The sequence below is a fragment of the Dipodomys ordii genome, unplaced genomic scaffold, assembly GCF_000151885.1.
Source record: "Dipodomys ordii isolate 6190 unplaced genomic scaffold, Dord_2.0 Scaffold43, whole genome shotgun sequence".
NCBI classification, from domain to species: Eukaryota; Metazoa; Chordata; class Mammalia; order Rodentia; family Heteromyidae; genus Dipodomys; species Dipodomys ordii.
In genome coordinates this window covers 8,206,478-8,222,694 of record NW_012267259.1, presented here as the reverse complement: position 1 = coordinate 8,222,694, position 16,217 = coordinate 8,206,478, and the positions used below count along the sequence as shown (strand labels likewise).

At 46.2% G+C, this 16,217-nt stretch overlaps 1 protein-coding gene across 4 annotated transcripts in view; it reads right to left on the bottom strand.

Annotated features, from left to right (window-relative positions):
* Positions 1-16,217, bottom strand: part of Nedd4l (neural precursor cell expressed, developmentally down-regulated 4-like, E3 ubiquitin protein ligase) — a 299,659-nt gene that overhangs the window by 178,809 nt on the left and 104,633 nt on the right. Inside the window, exon 1 of one of the 4 annotated variants that reach the window (XM_013018978.1) lies at positions 3,754-3,843. The exons of the other annotated variants lie outside the window; for them this stretch is intronic. The gene's annotated coding sequence lies outside the window, so the exon portion shown is untranslated. Of the gene's footprint in view, positions 1-3,753; positions 3,844-16,217 lie in introns of those variants that run through there. 4 annotated transcript variants of the gene reach the window in all.

Here is a 16,217-nt window from a genome sequence, read left to right as displayed (position 1 = left end):
ACCTTCAGACTAGATACCTGTGTGCAGAGAGCACTACACAAAGCAGAGCCGCATCCGGGCCTCCACCCACTAGGTGCCAACAGCACCTGCTTACCCGCCCACCTTCCCGCCCCCCCACAAACTGTGACAACTAAAAATGTCTCCAGATATTGCCAAATGCCCCTGGAGGAAACACCGATTGAGAACCGCTGCTTTTAAACAATTCATGAGATGTGTGTCTATAATAAGACTTCAATATAGATTAAATGACTATTTTTAAAACCCTTTTATTCAGCCATATAAACCAGTATTTGTCTCAGAACTACCATCACTAAGGAAGCTCAAAGAAGCTAAGTCATACTTTTCCTCTCTCTCTATCTCTTTTTAATTAATGGGGGCTAAACAATAAAAATACCATTTAGATTTAATAATTCCCTTGACACAAAGAATTCAGATTAGAAATCATACTCAATCCTATCCATCCAGGATTCTAGAATAAACATCACAGCCTACTCCACCAACAGCCAAATCAGCCAGGCCTCAGGCAAAACTTGGTCTGGGAGAGAAGCCAACACGGACAGCTCAGAGCACGGCGGACACCCAACCCACCCCCACCCCGCCCGGAGGCCTACGCTGCCTCAGGATCTTTCGGCCACCGGCAATAAAAATAGTACCCGTTCTGGAAAATAAAAGTAAGGCCATGGAAAGAAGAAAGGTGCACTTGGAAAGTGTATAACAAATGTCCCCAGATTTCTTACCTGTCATTCTATTTTCAGAAGTGAGGGGAGAGAAGAATACTTCCACATTCAACCACTAAACAGGATGGAGAAGGTCCCAAGGGAAAATTAGGGTGGATCGCACGTTAGTCCCATTCAATGATTCTCCTCAACATTTTTCAGTTGTCCCTTAGAAGTCATACAAATAGGCTGGGAAGGTGGCTCAGTGGTAGAGCGCTTGCCTTGCATGCATGAGGCCCTGGGTTTGATTCCTCAGCACCACATAAGCAGAAAAAATAAAAAAGCCAGAAGTGGCACTGTGGCTCAAGTGGTAGAGTGCTAGCCTTGAGCTGAAGAGCTGAGGGACAGCATCTAGGCCCAGAGTTCAGGCCCCACGACCGGACCCCCCCCCCAAAAAAAGAAGTCATACAAATAGCCACTATTCTATGTTTTGTGTGTGTGTGTGTGTTGTGTGTGTGTGTGTGTGTGTGTGTACTGGGGGCTTGAATTCAAGAACTATGTACTCTTGCTTGTCTTTTTCCACTCAGGGCTGATGCTCTACCCACCCTTGAGCCACACCTTCATTTCCAGCTTTTTGCTAGTTAATTGGAGAAAGACTCTCTCATATGTACCTGTCCTGGCTGGCTGCCTTTGCCTCTGAACCAGGATCCTCAGATCTCAGCTTCCTGAGCAACTTGGATTACAGGCATTAGCCACCAGCACCTGGCACCTAGCATTTTTATGACTAGGAAATCTGCTTATCTTATTTTTTAGGCAGTCTCAACTGAACCTGCAGAAATCATCACTACATATTTAGGTCAGGAGAAAGAGCGAATTCTACCTGCCATATGGGCTGGGCTGGAAGGCCATGCAGACAGAACTTCCATTAAGAGAAGGGCCAAAGGTTATGGGGATAAGAGCAGATGGTTGCCAGGGAGGCTGAAAGAGATCCAGGCAGTTCTCACCTGTAGCTGGGAAACCCAAAACCCCAAACACCATGGCTGCCACCACTGGGAGAGAAGGGGGGCCAGCGGCCCTTCAGGGCAGGCTCACCAGAAGGCCCACAGGCCACCTGGGAGTCCCCCATCAGAGAGAAGCCACTGCTTGCTGTGGTTCCTCCTCATCTGACCCAGTTCAAATTCCAGCAAGGGCAAGAACACATAACCAGAGAACCAGCTCTGCCCAGTTCCTACAGGTGGGCAGCAGAACGGCTGGAAGGAATCTCAACTGGAGGAAGATGGCGGAGTCCAGCCTGGGCAGTCCCAAGCAAGCAAAATGTTAATCAAGGCCTAGAATCAGTTTCTTGAAAGATCATTAACCAGGTGCTCAAGTCTCTTGGCGAGAGGTGAGACAGTTCACAGGTTGAAAAAAATATATGGCCACACGTACCATTTGGGCTATGCCAAGAGAAGGGGATGTGAAAGGTGAAGCAAGAGCAAAAACAAACAGGGTCAACTTGGGGAAGGGTACACATTGCTTCCTCTTCTCCTAGATTTATTTTGTTCCTTCTGCTTCCAGAAAAAGAGTTTACCTGCTACCTCCTGTGCAAAGCAATTTACAGGTAAGGAAAGGTTTGGGGTGCACAATCATCTCCTTGAAAGGAGATGGCTCTCACTTCCAAATCGGACACAGAAAGCATGGCACATTCTTCATGATGCACATGCTCTGCTTGTTCCCTCCACATGTAAGGATCCAACTCATGAGGCCCATAAGACATCCCCATTAGGATGCCAGGGGTCAGCAGTTCAACTTCAGACATTATAAATGACCATGATTTTGAAGATTGTTAGCAAAAGTTCTTTCTGCTATCCTTTCAAATGCTACCACCCAGGCCTGGGCCTTCCTCCTCCTCTCCCTCTCCTCCCCCACCACTCAGAACATGCGGGCGCCTGGCTCAGCCTTGATCTAAGGCAGCCTGAGACTTTCTCATTGTTTATACAATCTCCCTACCCTGCTTCATGGCCCTGGTTTTCCATCCGGCATTACATAATTCAATTGTCCTCAAATTATGTGATTAGCCATAGAGCATAATTTGTGGCCAAAGTAAAAATAAATACATAAACAGCAGAAGAAAAGGAGAGCAACATACACCTTCCCTGCTGACATGACCTATGTCAAATGGGAAGGCAGCTGATTCTGGAAAATCCATTGCCTTGTGCTACTGAATGACATTACCCCAAGTCCTTTCTGACTTGAAATACAAGTACCTGTTTTACTTTCTCCCAAAAGGGGTACAAGTTTCTAGGTTTTGAAACCTGAAGAGCATGAGAGAAGGCAAAAGAATAACCCTCTAGCTCGCAGGTACCGCATCTCCCATTCTCTTTTAAGTTCTTCACCGGATGTCTATCCATATAAGAGCAAAATCATTAACTCGGTGAACACATGGGAAGAGCCAAGTGAGGTGTCACGTGACTGTCAGCAAGCATTTCCTGTAAAGGGATCACACAAATGAAGAAGGTCTGGGTACCCCAGAGGTAAGTCTGAAACCGTAAGAGGTAGAACATGGCCCATAGCGACCAACATGCCTGAAATTAGACCAATACATAGTGAAGTCTAAAAAGGGGGGGAGGAAAGGGGGGGAGAAAAACCTATTTAACACAAGATCTGTCCTCATTTCACCTGGAATTTTTGGACCAAATTTCTGAGTTGTGCTGTGGCAGATCCCTCCAGTGTGTCTATTTCTGACATTTTCAGGAACACATGCCATAACTGATTCCTACAGGGGGTGAGGAGGCACGGGGCGTGGTGGGTATAATGATTTCTCAGTGCACTAACACCGAACACAGGTTTCCAGCCAAACGAGAGGTTGCACACCCGAGCCATGAACATTTCTCACTGTCTACCTTTTGACTCTGGAAGCAGACCATAAAAACACAATGCTTCACAGACATCTTTTTTTAAAAGCAAGTTTCTGAAGTGCCCACCCCCTGCACCTTCTGGCATGTGTAGGTTAAAGCGAATGGATCCAGGAGAAGAGAACATTTCCTGGGTGGTGTTCACAGACCCAGCAGGAAGAAGAAGGAAGAAAAACCCACCGGAGCCTGTTGGTGGTACTTACCAATCCCCAGGCAGGGAGAGAGGCGCGCGGGTCGTGTGCAGATGGCTGGTCTGTCTCCTCTGAGGACAGCAAGAGCCAGAGAGCGATCCTGGCCGGCCGGGCTGTTCCCCGCAGGTGATCCAGAGCCAGGGGCCGGAGGGCGGGGCCGGGGAGGGGGCGGGGCCAGCGCGGTCCAGGTAGGGTCTCAGCACAGCACAGCACAGCCCAGCCCAGCCCAGCACAGCCTGCACGCTCCAGCTGCAGAGGGCCGGGTGTGCCGTGCCGAAGCCTGCCTGGGCTGGCACAGGCTGCTGATGCCTGCCTGCCTGCCTGCCTGCCTTTCTCGAATCAGAAGCAAATTCAAATGTGGGGAGGGCAGAAACAGCTCAGCCGAGGCGACCCAGCCAATGACTATAGGAGGAACTTTGTAGATCACTCACTCACACACACACACCACAGAGAGAGAAAAGGAGTTCAAAGCACAGCCACACAACACGGCTCAGCCCCGCCCCCTCCCACCACACAAGCACACATGATGAAAATTAGCAAGAAGGGAGACCCTGGAAACTTCCGGGGTCCCCCAGCCATTCAGAATGTCCCTTTTTGAAAAGGAAAGCCAGCTTTCCCTAAATGTGTATGCCAATTTAGAAGGCAGAAAGCACTGAGGGACCAAGCAGCGTCCTGTGGAGGGTTTCCCCATGTCCCTTACAAACAGGAAATGGGGCTACATTTTCATCAGCCAAGGCCAGCTTTGGGTCTGTCGGCGCCAGCTTACTAGTTTGGGGGTGCTGAGCAAGTTTCGGAGCCTATAGCACCCTCGGGTTCTTCGTGGGAACCCTGGGGTCTCCTGCCCACTTTGTCCTGAGGAATCAGACTGGCATCCTTCTCCACAATCAAGGTGCCTTTGCCCTTCACATGACGGAGCCTCAGGAGCTGGTGATACTAAACAACTGGCCCGAATCAACCATGGCTACCTCTCTCTCTGCCCCCCACCCTTCCTCATTCAGCTTCCTCTAAGAAGCTGATCTACACCCTGCAGGGGTGGAGCCCATGGTACACTGCTTGCTGCATGCACACTGCACATGTACCATCCTGTGCTCCACCCCCAACACCACTACCCAAAGGAAGAACTGACCTCTGGCATGTCCAACACCAACAGCTGTTTCTCCTACGCTCTCTACCCTTGTACCAATGTCTCTGACAGGTTAAAAAGGCCATTTTAGAAGTCAGCCTTGAGTACAATGTCAAAGGGAGACAGATCCCATGCCAATCCTCAAACCAAACCCTGTCAAGGCCATGAAGCCACATGCTCACTTTAAGAGTCAAGAATGTAGAAGAGGCAGGCCACGGGTGGCTCACACCTCTAATCCTCACCACTCAGGAGGCTGAGATCTGAGGACTGATGTTAGAAGCCAGCCCAGGTAGAAAAGACTCTGAGACTCTAATCTCCCCCAATTAGCCAGCAAAAAGCCACAAGTGGAGATGTGGGTCAAGTGATAAGAGGGACAGCTTTGAGTGGAAAAGCTCAGGGACAGTGCACAGACAGACCCTGAGTTCAAGCCCCAGAACCAGCACCAAAAACAAACAAAAAATGCCCACACATAATTGTGTCAGGACTTTTTCTAGAGCCCTTTTACAGGCCATTATTTCTTACAATGGGATTAACAGCTAACAGATAATACAACGCTTTAATAAGGGAAGAGCTGCCCCACCCATTCAACACTACCCTCCAGTAGTGACCTTCCCTGGGTGGGAAGGAGAGCCCCAGTCTCACCTGGGCCAAGAGGCTGTCATCGCCATCTAGTGGTAGATGCTGCACATTGCAGTTCGGAATCTACTCTGCAAAGAGGCAGACCATGGAATTCCAGTTTTATCTCATCTACTCTGACCCCTACTTCGGCTAGTCAAGGAGAGCCTTCATTCTTTCCCACCAGATCTAATTTCAGACCTTCATTATTTTCCCACAGACTTGTCAAAATGCTTTTTCTCCATACCCATCTCCGTTGGGGAACACCTGGGGATGTCGTTACAAAAATTCCAAAGCACATAGGAAAAACAAAGAGCCAGTATTATATTTCCTAAATACAGAACCAACTACTGAAAAACATAAGGCCAGTCCAGAGAAGAGAGCAGCTGAAGACCCAGGAAATAGCAAAGAGAGAGCTCTTAGAACTGGGCCCTGAGCAATCAGACTTTGATGAGTTAAGGTAAGTTGTTCCCTATATCTATATGTATTGCAGAAAGTGCAGAAATAATAATCAAAGCCATGTTCCCAACTCCTTCTCTTCTCCCAAGCCTTCAGCCTACCTGAAACACACCAGTTCCAACCAGCTCTCAAACAGATGCCAATCTCAGGGAGAATTATCAGAGCAAGTGGAGAAAGAATTTGGAAAATTCATACTTAAATGGCATCCCTGGGATTGTCTCTTACATAGTACTCGTGGTTTCTAATGAGCTGCAGGGAGGAATACAGCAAGGGCTTGGCACACAGCTGTGCCCAACTGCAGTACAGCTGCAAATCTATCAGAGTAGCAGCACTTGCTGGGAGAGTAACAGAAGAGGAGCTCTGTGAAGAAGTTCCTGTCTTTTAGCTACATTACTCCAGGATAGTATAACTGTACAATTAAGAATCTCATTTATATGGCCAGGTGCTGGTGGCTCATATGTATGATCCTACCTATTCTGGAAGCTGAGATCTGTGGATCATGGTGTGAAGAGCCAGGCTGGCATCTCAATGAACCACCAAAAAGCCAGAAGTAGAGCTGTGGCTCAAGTGGTGGAGCACTAGCCTTAAGCAAAAAAAAAAAAAAAAAAACAAAACTCAAGGATAGCACCCAGGCCCTAAGTTCAAGACACTGGAACAAGAATCTCATTTATATTTAAATAGATGCTAGAATAATTCAAGAGCTAAATTTCAAGGTTTTCTGCCTTCCAATCAGTTGTATGCTCTTACATATAAAATAGTCCAAAGAAATCACTCATCTATTAAAATATTGTCAAAAAATACCATCCACACACCTAACCCTCCCTCTCTCCCCCTCCGCCCCCCCCACCCAGTATATTCATACACCCACTGGCCTTGTTTTCTTCTTAGCCTCTGTGCTTTCAAAACCTTGCCAATTAATCACAAGTGTATAGCCAAGGCCATACAAGCTGGACTAGAACATGACAATATCCAACTTCAAATGTTTAAAACAAACAGAAATGAAGCCAGCAGGTAGAGCCCAAATTCTTTATGTCTAAAACATATGTATGGCCAGATACCAGTGGCTCATGCCTGTAGCTACTCAAGAAGCTGAGATCTGAGGATGGCAGTTCGAAGTAGCTAGGATTACAGGCATGAGCCACTAGCACCTGACTTTTTTTTTTTTAAATTAGTGTCTCTTAATCCAGGCTGGCCTGCAACTGCAACTTTCTATCTTCTGGCCTCCACCCCCCGGAGTTCTTAGATTACAAGCATGCGCCACCATAACCTAGCTTCAAGTTCACATCTTAACCTTTCCCATTTACAATGAACACCCTTGTCATTCTCTCTTCTTAACTGTTGTTTATGGCACACTGTACAGGCGGTCAGCTGTGCCACAGACTCCACATCATTTGTGTTCCTGACCAAGGTCTTTAACCTCTTGGTTTCAAGCATGGCCATGTGTTAAGGTATAGCTCTTTGTCCTACAATTTTATGGTCCAGACTCATGTATTTAGGCTTGAAAAAACAAGACAAATGCTATCTTATCAACAAGTATTTATCAGGCTACTACCTCCACCTACCAACCACAGTGCCTGAGGAGGCCACGTGGCTCATTCTGGACATTACCTTTCGGACACTTCAACCACTGTTCTATTCACGTATCATTTAGCACTCTGACCCTATGTTAAGTGCCAGTTAATGTGATGGTCTGTAAGAAGCCTGTCTCACCAATAAACTTTTAAACTGCTTTACTATAATAAGGCCCAAGTCTTCCTTAGGAATTCACTAATTCTATTGGAGCCAGCCTCAGTTCCAGGAACTACAGAGGCCCAATAACCAGAAGCAGCCTCTGAATTCTGAAATAGCAGTACCCCTGATCAGAGCATGCAGAGCTCCACTCGCTGCAATACAATTCTCAACATGCTCCATTATTTCATTCACTGAAAAGAATGGCTTTCTATATGCTACAGAGGACAAAAACACCGCAAGCGTCTCTTCTATAGACACCTGAGCCCACTATTCAGGGACACAAGTGGCATTTAAACATCTCAAGAGCTGTGATCAACAGTGAGTGGTCCATTCAAGCAGTTGAAGAACAAGGTCTGTTCCTCATCTTCTACTTGAAGGTAGAGGATAGGATAGAAATAATAGGACCAAAACACTGGCTATGGATACAAAACATAAGTCTTCACTCAAATAAGTAGATAAAGTTTTATCTTCTAAACCAAACATCAACCTTTTTTCCAATGATTACAATAGCAACATAGATTTAATCATTTCTTGACCTCTCAGTTAAGTCAATTACAGAACTATCCATTATTCACAGGAAAACCATACATACAAATATACACACATATATCTGGAGAAGATGCTAATGCTAATACTGCAGATCATTATTCTACCCTTTCACAGCTAGGTAAGGCAGTGTATGGCTGTAAGTAGTTGGGACACTGAAGCAGAAGGATCACAAGTATCAGATCAGCCAGGACTACACAGGGAGTTCAAAGCCAGCCCAAGATTCTGCCTCAAAAATAAGTAAATGTTTTCAGTAGATCTCCATTTCTGTATTATGTTCATCTTATAAGAAGATGAGAGGGCTGGGAAAAAAGAGAATCTGAAATAACTTGTTAATTATATCATTTGATCTTTCTCATCTTTTTTTTTTTTTTTTTTTGCTGGTCATGGGGCTTGAACTCTGGGCCTGGGCACAGTCCCTGAGCTCTTCAGCTCAAGGCTAGCACTGTACCACTTGAGCCACAGCACCACTTTCGGCTTTTTCTGCTTATGTGGTGCTGAGGAATCGAACCCAGGACCACATGCATGCTAGGTAAGTGCTCTACTGCTAAGACACGTTCCTTGTTCATTATTTCAATTTTTCTAGTGTTTCATCTTTACAATTTTTTTTAATATATAAGGATAGAGAGGTAGATATCCACCGCTTGGATGTATGTTTGTAAGTTTCTTAGATATATAAAGATGTAATAATACATCCTTCACTATAGCTTTAGGATAAATGCTTTAAAGTGTGTTTGCTCGTCTAGGGCTTGAACTCCGGGCCTGGGTTCTATTCCTCAGCACCACATAAGCGGAAAAAGCCTGAAGTGGCGTTGTGGCTCAAGTGGTAGAGCGCTCGCCTTGAGCTGAAGAGCTGAGGGACAGTGCCCAGGCCCAGAGCTCAGGCCCCACAACTGACCGCCCCCCCCAAAAAAAAAACACAGAATTGCCTTTAATGACACCCGGGGGTGGGGGAGGGCCAGGGAGGTTCATGTGAGGAAAGGAGCCAAACCACTGGGCAAAGAAGAAATTATCCTCAGCTGACCAAGATAGAGCCAACACCTTCACCTTCTTTCATGAAGCTTGTGACTGAGCCTCATGGCTGGCAGCTACTTTCAAGAGAAACCATCAGAGGAGCTTGCTCTGAGTGTGGACACCCAGACAGCCCAGCACTTAAATGAGTCCAGCAGAACTGGTTCAATGCACCTAGAGCAAACCGAGTCTTAATTCATACCGATTTATCCTCTGGGTTCATTTCACTCTAGGATCGTGGCTTGGGAGGTATTTTCTTCCCCCAGCTGTATTATTGATCTCACCTCCTTTGGGTAAAGGTTATTACCTGTGGTTTTGGAGTTTGGTTAGAATGAGAGAGAAAAACTCCCTGGAGTGTTCCCAGGCTGAGGAGCCAACCAAGGTTGAACTTTGAAGACAAAAGAGCCTGCTGCTTTTCAAACAGCAGGCTGAGAGGAGGGGGGGTAGAGAGGGAGGGAGGGAGAGAGAGGGAGGGAGAGAGAGAGAGAGCACACAGCAGCAAAAAATCTGATGTGGGCTTTATAAAGTCTAAAAATAGGCATTTGCAGGAGAATGGTTTCTTTAGAGAATAATGTTAAGGATTCCGGGGAGGTGTCAGCTGCTTACTTCTTATCACCGAGGATAAAGGTTTTGTGAGCGGGTCTAGGATGGCAGCGCCCAGGGAGGGCCTCTTTGAGGCATCTGGGGCCCTGGACAGGTGAAAGAAACAGCTTTTGTTCACAAGCCAGCAGCAGGGCAAAGGAAGCAGAGGGAGAAGGTCAAGCTCGGTTTCTGATTCAAGACAGCACAGCTGAATAGAAGCCAATTTTTTTTTTTTTAACCAAACAAACTCCCTGCCTCTATGTGGCCCCACACAGACAGACGGACAGATTGGAAGAGGATCAGGCCACGCAGCCATTTTTATTCCAGGTAATTCTCTCACTTGCAAGACTAATAGATACTGAGGACTTGGAGAAAGAGACCGACTTCTCCATAAAAGCATAAAATGCACATCTGCTTAACTCCCATTCATCAAAAGCAGTCCGGTGCAGACCACGCCCACCAAAGGGCTGCCCCTGGCAAGGTGAAGGGCACAGACTATGAGCCCTGGCATCACAGCACTGAAGAGGGAGGCTGGGCTCTGCCTCATGTACCCTGTGGCACGTAGACACACAGGCTGGGCCACAAGGAGGAGCACACGTCTGGTCTAGTCTCCCCCTGTAACTAGAAGTCCTTGGGGGTGGGGGGGTTCACAAGCAGCTTGTCTGACTCAGTTTCCCCAAATGCAGAGCTAGGCTCACTCCATGCCCACCATGTCTTGCTCTAGGTCACCTGAATCACCATCTCTGGGGTGAGAGCCAGCAGCAATGTTGCTTTAGTTGTTTGTTTGTTTTTTGGGGGGGGAGTTGTTTTTGCTGGCCCTGGAACATGAACTCAGGGTCTGGATGCTGTCCTTTAGCTTTTTCACTCAAGGCTGGTTGCTCTACCACTTGAGTCACAGCTCTTACTTTTGGCTTTCTTTTTTAAGTGTTTTATTAGAGATAAGAGTCTCACACTCTTTCCTGCCTGGACTAGCTTTCAACAGTGATCCTCAGATCTCCCCCTCCTGAAATGCTAGGGTGAAAGATCTGGCAACCATGTACCTTTGAAGCCCCCCATAACATTGTAATAGAAAGCCAGGCTTGAGAGCGGCTGGTTCTAGGGGCTCCTTGCATGATCAAGTCCCACATGGGATGAGAACTCTGAATGCTGCTGGGTGTAAGCCTCCAGCCACCAGGACAGTGAGGATTGGCTGGAAGGAAGCCCAGAGGAGAGGGAGGGGAGGGGCAGGGGCAAGCGAGGAGAACGGGATTGGAAGGATGCAGCCATCTGAACACAGCATCCTGCAGCAAGCAGGGACGGCGTAGTCTTGTCTGTCTAGCGCTGCACACAAGTGTGTGTCTGTGGGATGGACTAACAGACTTGGCCAGGCATTTGCCATTCTGATGAAGCTCTGTAAATGGCTACAGGCAGGCAGTGCCCATGAACACGCCCGCCAACCACAGTTCAAGTGTGTGAGTTCCCTCACACACACATACCCACACCCCCGTTTGCAGAACGCAATGAAACCCTTGACAACACTGGCTGGAAATGGTATTTTATTGGCATTTTAATGGTTGTTTCTTTCATCTAAAGTGAGGCTAACTACTTCTCTGTGTTTAACAGCCACTGGGACTCCCTTTACCCAGAGCTGGCCCATTTGCCTCCTCTGAGGATCATTCTTCAATTAGGTAATCTGTCTTCTTATATATCTCACTATATGTTAAGGAAATTAGGTCTTACTCGGGTGGTGAAGTGCTTGCCTGGCCAGGGTGAGGCGCAGTACCAGCACCGCAAAATAAAAGTTGAGGAAGACTGTTAAGTTTCAAGATGTCTGGTATGGAAAAGAGATGGATGCTTCTGGAATTCAGTTCCAGGATCTCGTGGCTAACCTCTAGGCTCCGTATGAGGAGCTGATGGGGAAGGCCAGGCTGCCCCTTAGCCAGCCTCGTGGCTGGAAAGGCCCTGCTTAATCCTTCCAGTGGCAGCTGAGGGAGCCTGCATTTGTTGCTTAGCAGTACTGTGCACTGCTGGTGCTAAGTACCCAGCCTGGCCAGTTCCCCTGGGCGGGGGGAGGAGGACAATGGGAAAGAGGGGGTGCAGAAGAGGGAACAGAGCCAACCGGGCTGGGGAACCATACCTTTTTGCACCCCAAAATCCAGGCCTATGAGCTGGATGCTGCAGGAACCTTTCAGAACAACTGCAGGTGCTGACTGGCGGGCCTCTGGAAACTTCTGCAGGACCCCAGATGTGCCTGCCATGGTCTCTGAAATGGCCTTGTTCCCAGCCACTATGGGCTGCTGGCAGGAAGCGAGCGGGCAGGAGGGGCAGCCTCCTGTGCAGATCCCCCTCCCCCCACCAGACACGAGGGGGCGCCCCTAAAACTGCTCCTGGCAGTACAGGAAACCCTGGAGGCAGCAAAACACAAGTCTCCTCCCTTTGCCGGGATTCTTCTAAAGCTGTCATTCCTTTGGCACCAGAAGTTAAAATACAGGCTACCAAAAAAGAAAGAGGACCCAAGTTAAATGACTTAATAACCAAATGGTTCAAAGTTAGTCACGCTGCTACCATAGGGTTTTTTGTTGTTGCTGTTTCTTGCAAAATGTAATGGCGAACCAACTCAAATGTAAGTGAATCCCATCTGAGGAAAAATCTGAAATGACAGCCACAAGGTACGGAGAGCTGGGGTGGGGGGATGGGATGGGGGGGCGCCAACAACTGGCCCAGGATTCTGGAAGGTGAAGTCAGACACACAGGAAGAACTCTCACCGCCAAGCCTGCCCATACTGGTGATGACAACGATGAAAACAACAATATCTTAGTCTGATTAATTTATAATAAAAAGACAAAAACTGATCCCAGTCTGGGGCAAAAGGCCAAAATCCTCGGGATGGAAGCACTATACACTCACTCACCGGGTAGAAACAGAAGAGCAACCTTTGCGCATCAGACCCATGAAGCTTACTGCTCTCTTTCCTTTGGGCGGTACTAGGTTTTTAAACTCGGGACTTCACATTTGCAAGGGCGCTGCTCTACTGCTCTGTCAGACAGGCTGGGTCTGTGATCTGCCCACCTCCCCCGTCACTGGGATGGTAGACAGGAGTGCGCCACTGTGCCAAGCTTTACTGATTAAGGTAGATCTCAGTAACTTTTGGCTGGTATCAGACTGCAATCCTCCCTATTTCCGCCTCTCAAGAACCTGAGCTTATAAACTTGAGCCACTGTCCTTGGACTATCAAGCCCTTTCGCAAAGGCCTCCAATCCCTTTCACCGGGGAGCGCTCTTGGATTTACCACCTTTAAAAGGCCATCATCTCCTAATATAATCACATGGGGCAGCACTTGAATTTGGGAGGGGACGCTTCTCAACACAGAAATGCTCAAAGGATCCAGCTAAGTGGTTTGGGGACAAAGGCTGGGGGCTTTCATCCCCTACTCAGACAATCAGGACAGCCCGGACTCTTTTCTGGGGGAAAGGATCAGAAGAAATGCCCCGTTCTTCAGCAGGCTCTCTAGCTGGTGTCTGGAATGGATACAACTTGTGTCAAGTCAACTCCAGGCCCTGCTTGAAGCATTCACAACCTTAACCAGGACAAACACCCCCTGCCACACACACACACACACACACACACACACACACACTCACTCACTCTCTCTCTCTCTCTCTCTCTCTCTAACCATCAGATCTAAGGCAGCCCGGCTCCCCTCAGACAGCATGTTCCTTTTCATCTGAGACATTCATTTCATTTGTTTCTTGACTTCTTCAGTTTTTTCCAGGGACAAGGTGTTTAAATAAAAATGAACACTTAAGCCAGGCACTCATACCTGTAATCCTAGCTACTCAGGAAGGTGAGATCCAGATGATCATGGTTCTAAGCCAGCCCTGGCAGAAAAGTCCACAAGACTCCATCTCCAAAATTACCAAAAGTGGGTCTGGAGGGGTGGCTCAAGTGGTAGAGCACCTGGTGAGCAAATGTGTAAGGCCTTGAGTCCAAATCCTGACATTGCCAGAGTAAATGAACAAGAAGACCTTGTATTTATAAAATGTCTTAACATTATCAGGATTTATCATGTGAAAGCATTATTAGCTCATGAGAACCTACTACCTTCCAATTTGGGGGGAAAAAGGTATTTAAGATGCATTAATCCTGAGGCCACTAGAAAAAACAGGCAATTGTCCTATTCGCTCTGGTAGTAAATCTTAATACCAAAAAAAAAAGTATATTATTGTTCTAATATCTGAAAACATGAAACATATATGGCTTTCTTCTTAGTTTTGCTTTTGTCTGTTTTTGCAGATTTTATAAGACAAAAAGGAAGCCAGGCCCCAGTGGCTCAGGCCTGTAATCTTAGCCACTAAGGAAGCTGAGATCTGAGGGCTGTGATTTAAAACTGGCCCACCAGGAAGGTCTGTGAGATTCTTATCTCCAAATTAACCACCAAAAAGCCAGAAGTGGAGTTGTGGTTCAAGTAGTAGAATACTAGCTTTGAGCAAAAAAGCTAAGGGACAGTGACCAGGCCCTGAATTCAGGCAGTCTCCAGTACTGGCAAGCACACATGTGCATGCACACACACGCACACACACACACACACACACACACACACACACACACACGAGAAGGGACATGTGTTATCTCAAAATGTATTGGCCAACAGGCAAAGCCTGCCCCATTTCCCCGTGGGTATGTGAGGCCCTACTTGGTTTTAAATTCTTTGCTGCCAAAGACCCCTTCAGGGATGTGGCCAAGATTCCATGGACTCCCTGGCTCCCAGAGTTCTTCATCAAGACACAACTCATACTACTACTCAAGAGCACCAGAAGGAAATTAGGCAGCCTTCTAGTTTAAAAAAAAAAAAAAAAGATAAAAACGCTTGCTGCAATTTATTCCCTGAGGGTCATTTTGATCAATGTGAAAAGTAACATCACTACCACGTTAGCGACACAGAAAAGATAGAAATAGAAAATAATGTTGAAGACCTTTCTATCCTCTTCTGAGTCCTTTAATTGTTTTAATGGCAGATTGCTTAATTAGCTTCTCTATAGTACAGAGGCTTCCTATGGCCTCAGAGCCATATGTAAAGGGAATTATTTTTTTTTATTCCAAAGCCAAATGTAAATATCTTGGAGACAAACCATACCATTCTCCTTAATTAACATATAGACAGGCACTACTTTTAGCAATATTGCTTTTCTACATTAAGAATGTTAGTCTAGTTAGGTACCAATGGCTCATGGCTATAATCCTCACTACTAAATAAGCTGAGATCTGGAATATATTGATTCAAAACCAGCTCAGGCAGAAAAGTCCATGAGACTCTATTTTCAAAACCAGCAAAGAGCCATGCTGGAGGTGTGGTTCAAGTGGTAGAGTTCTTATTGGGAAAATATGAAACTCTGAATTCAAACTCTGGTACTGATAAAAAGAAGTTAGAAACGGAGAAGGAAGAGAAGGAAAAGGAGAAAGAGGAGAGGATGACAAGAAAAAATGTTAAGTCTAGGTAAATCTTTCCTTTAAAGGAATCTGAAAGAGTGCTGAAGTTGTAATTTGTTAAAATTTGAAAATAAAAATGCATTCTAACTTATTCTTCCTAGGGGACCATACTGGAATACAGTGCTCATTTGAAAACTTCCATTTTTTCCAACATTGGTCAATTACTCCTTTTAAGTGTGTGTCATTTACTCTGATGATCCTAAATTTTTAGAAAATTATGTAGCAGAAAAAAGAAACAGAAAAGGAGGAAATAATATTTAATAGTATGTCATGCCTTACTTCAAAACTCAACTAGGTGAAAACTACAAACTTCTTAAAGTACAGTGACTCTTTCTCTGTGTCACTACTTGAACATGATTTAAATATCTCTCAAAAAATGATTTGAATGAATATTTTCTTTAAAAAAAAAACAATGGATTAATGAACTTCCATGTCTAAAATAAAAATGCACCAGGTAGTCTGGCCACCAGAGGGAGCTCTATCTCCCCAACACACTTGAGCACAACCTGCACAGGGAGACTTCCTGCAGGGTCTCTGCAGTTCCCACCCCTTAAGAACTTCACAGCGGCAGGGCCTAAAAGTGGGGTTTTCCTTTAAAATAATGGCATCTATGTTAACCTTCAAGTTCGGAGGATCCCAGCATAATGGGATGGGCACTTTTAGAGAAGTTCTATGTCAAGATTTACAACATGTTTAAAGTATGTGAGGCAGAGTCTGGTTAATGGTTTATACATGTAATTCCAGCACTCAAGAGTCTGAGAAAGAACTGAGTTCAAGGCCAGCCCCAGTTACCGTGTGACTTGTCACAAAAAAATATAAAAATAAAAAAATAAATGAAACACCAAGGGATGGGAAGTAGTTCACTAGTAACTGGGATATAGTCAATAATACAACATAAATCCTGCAAACATTTTTTTTTTCAGAGAGAGGGGAAAAAAAGAG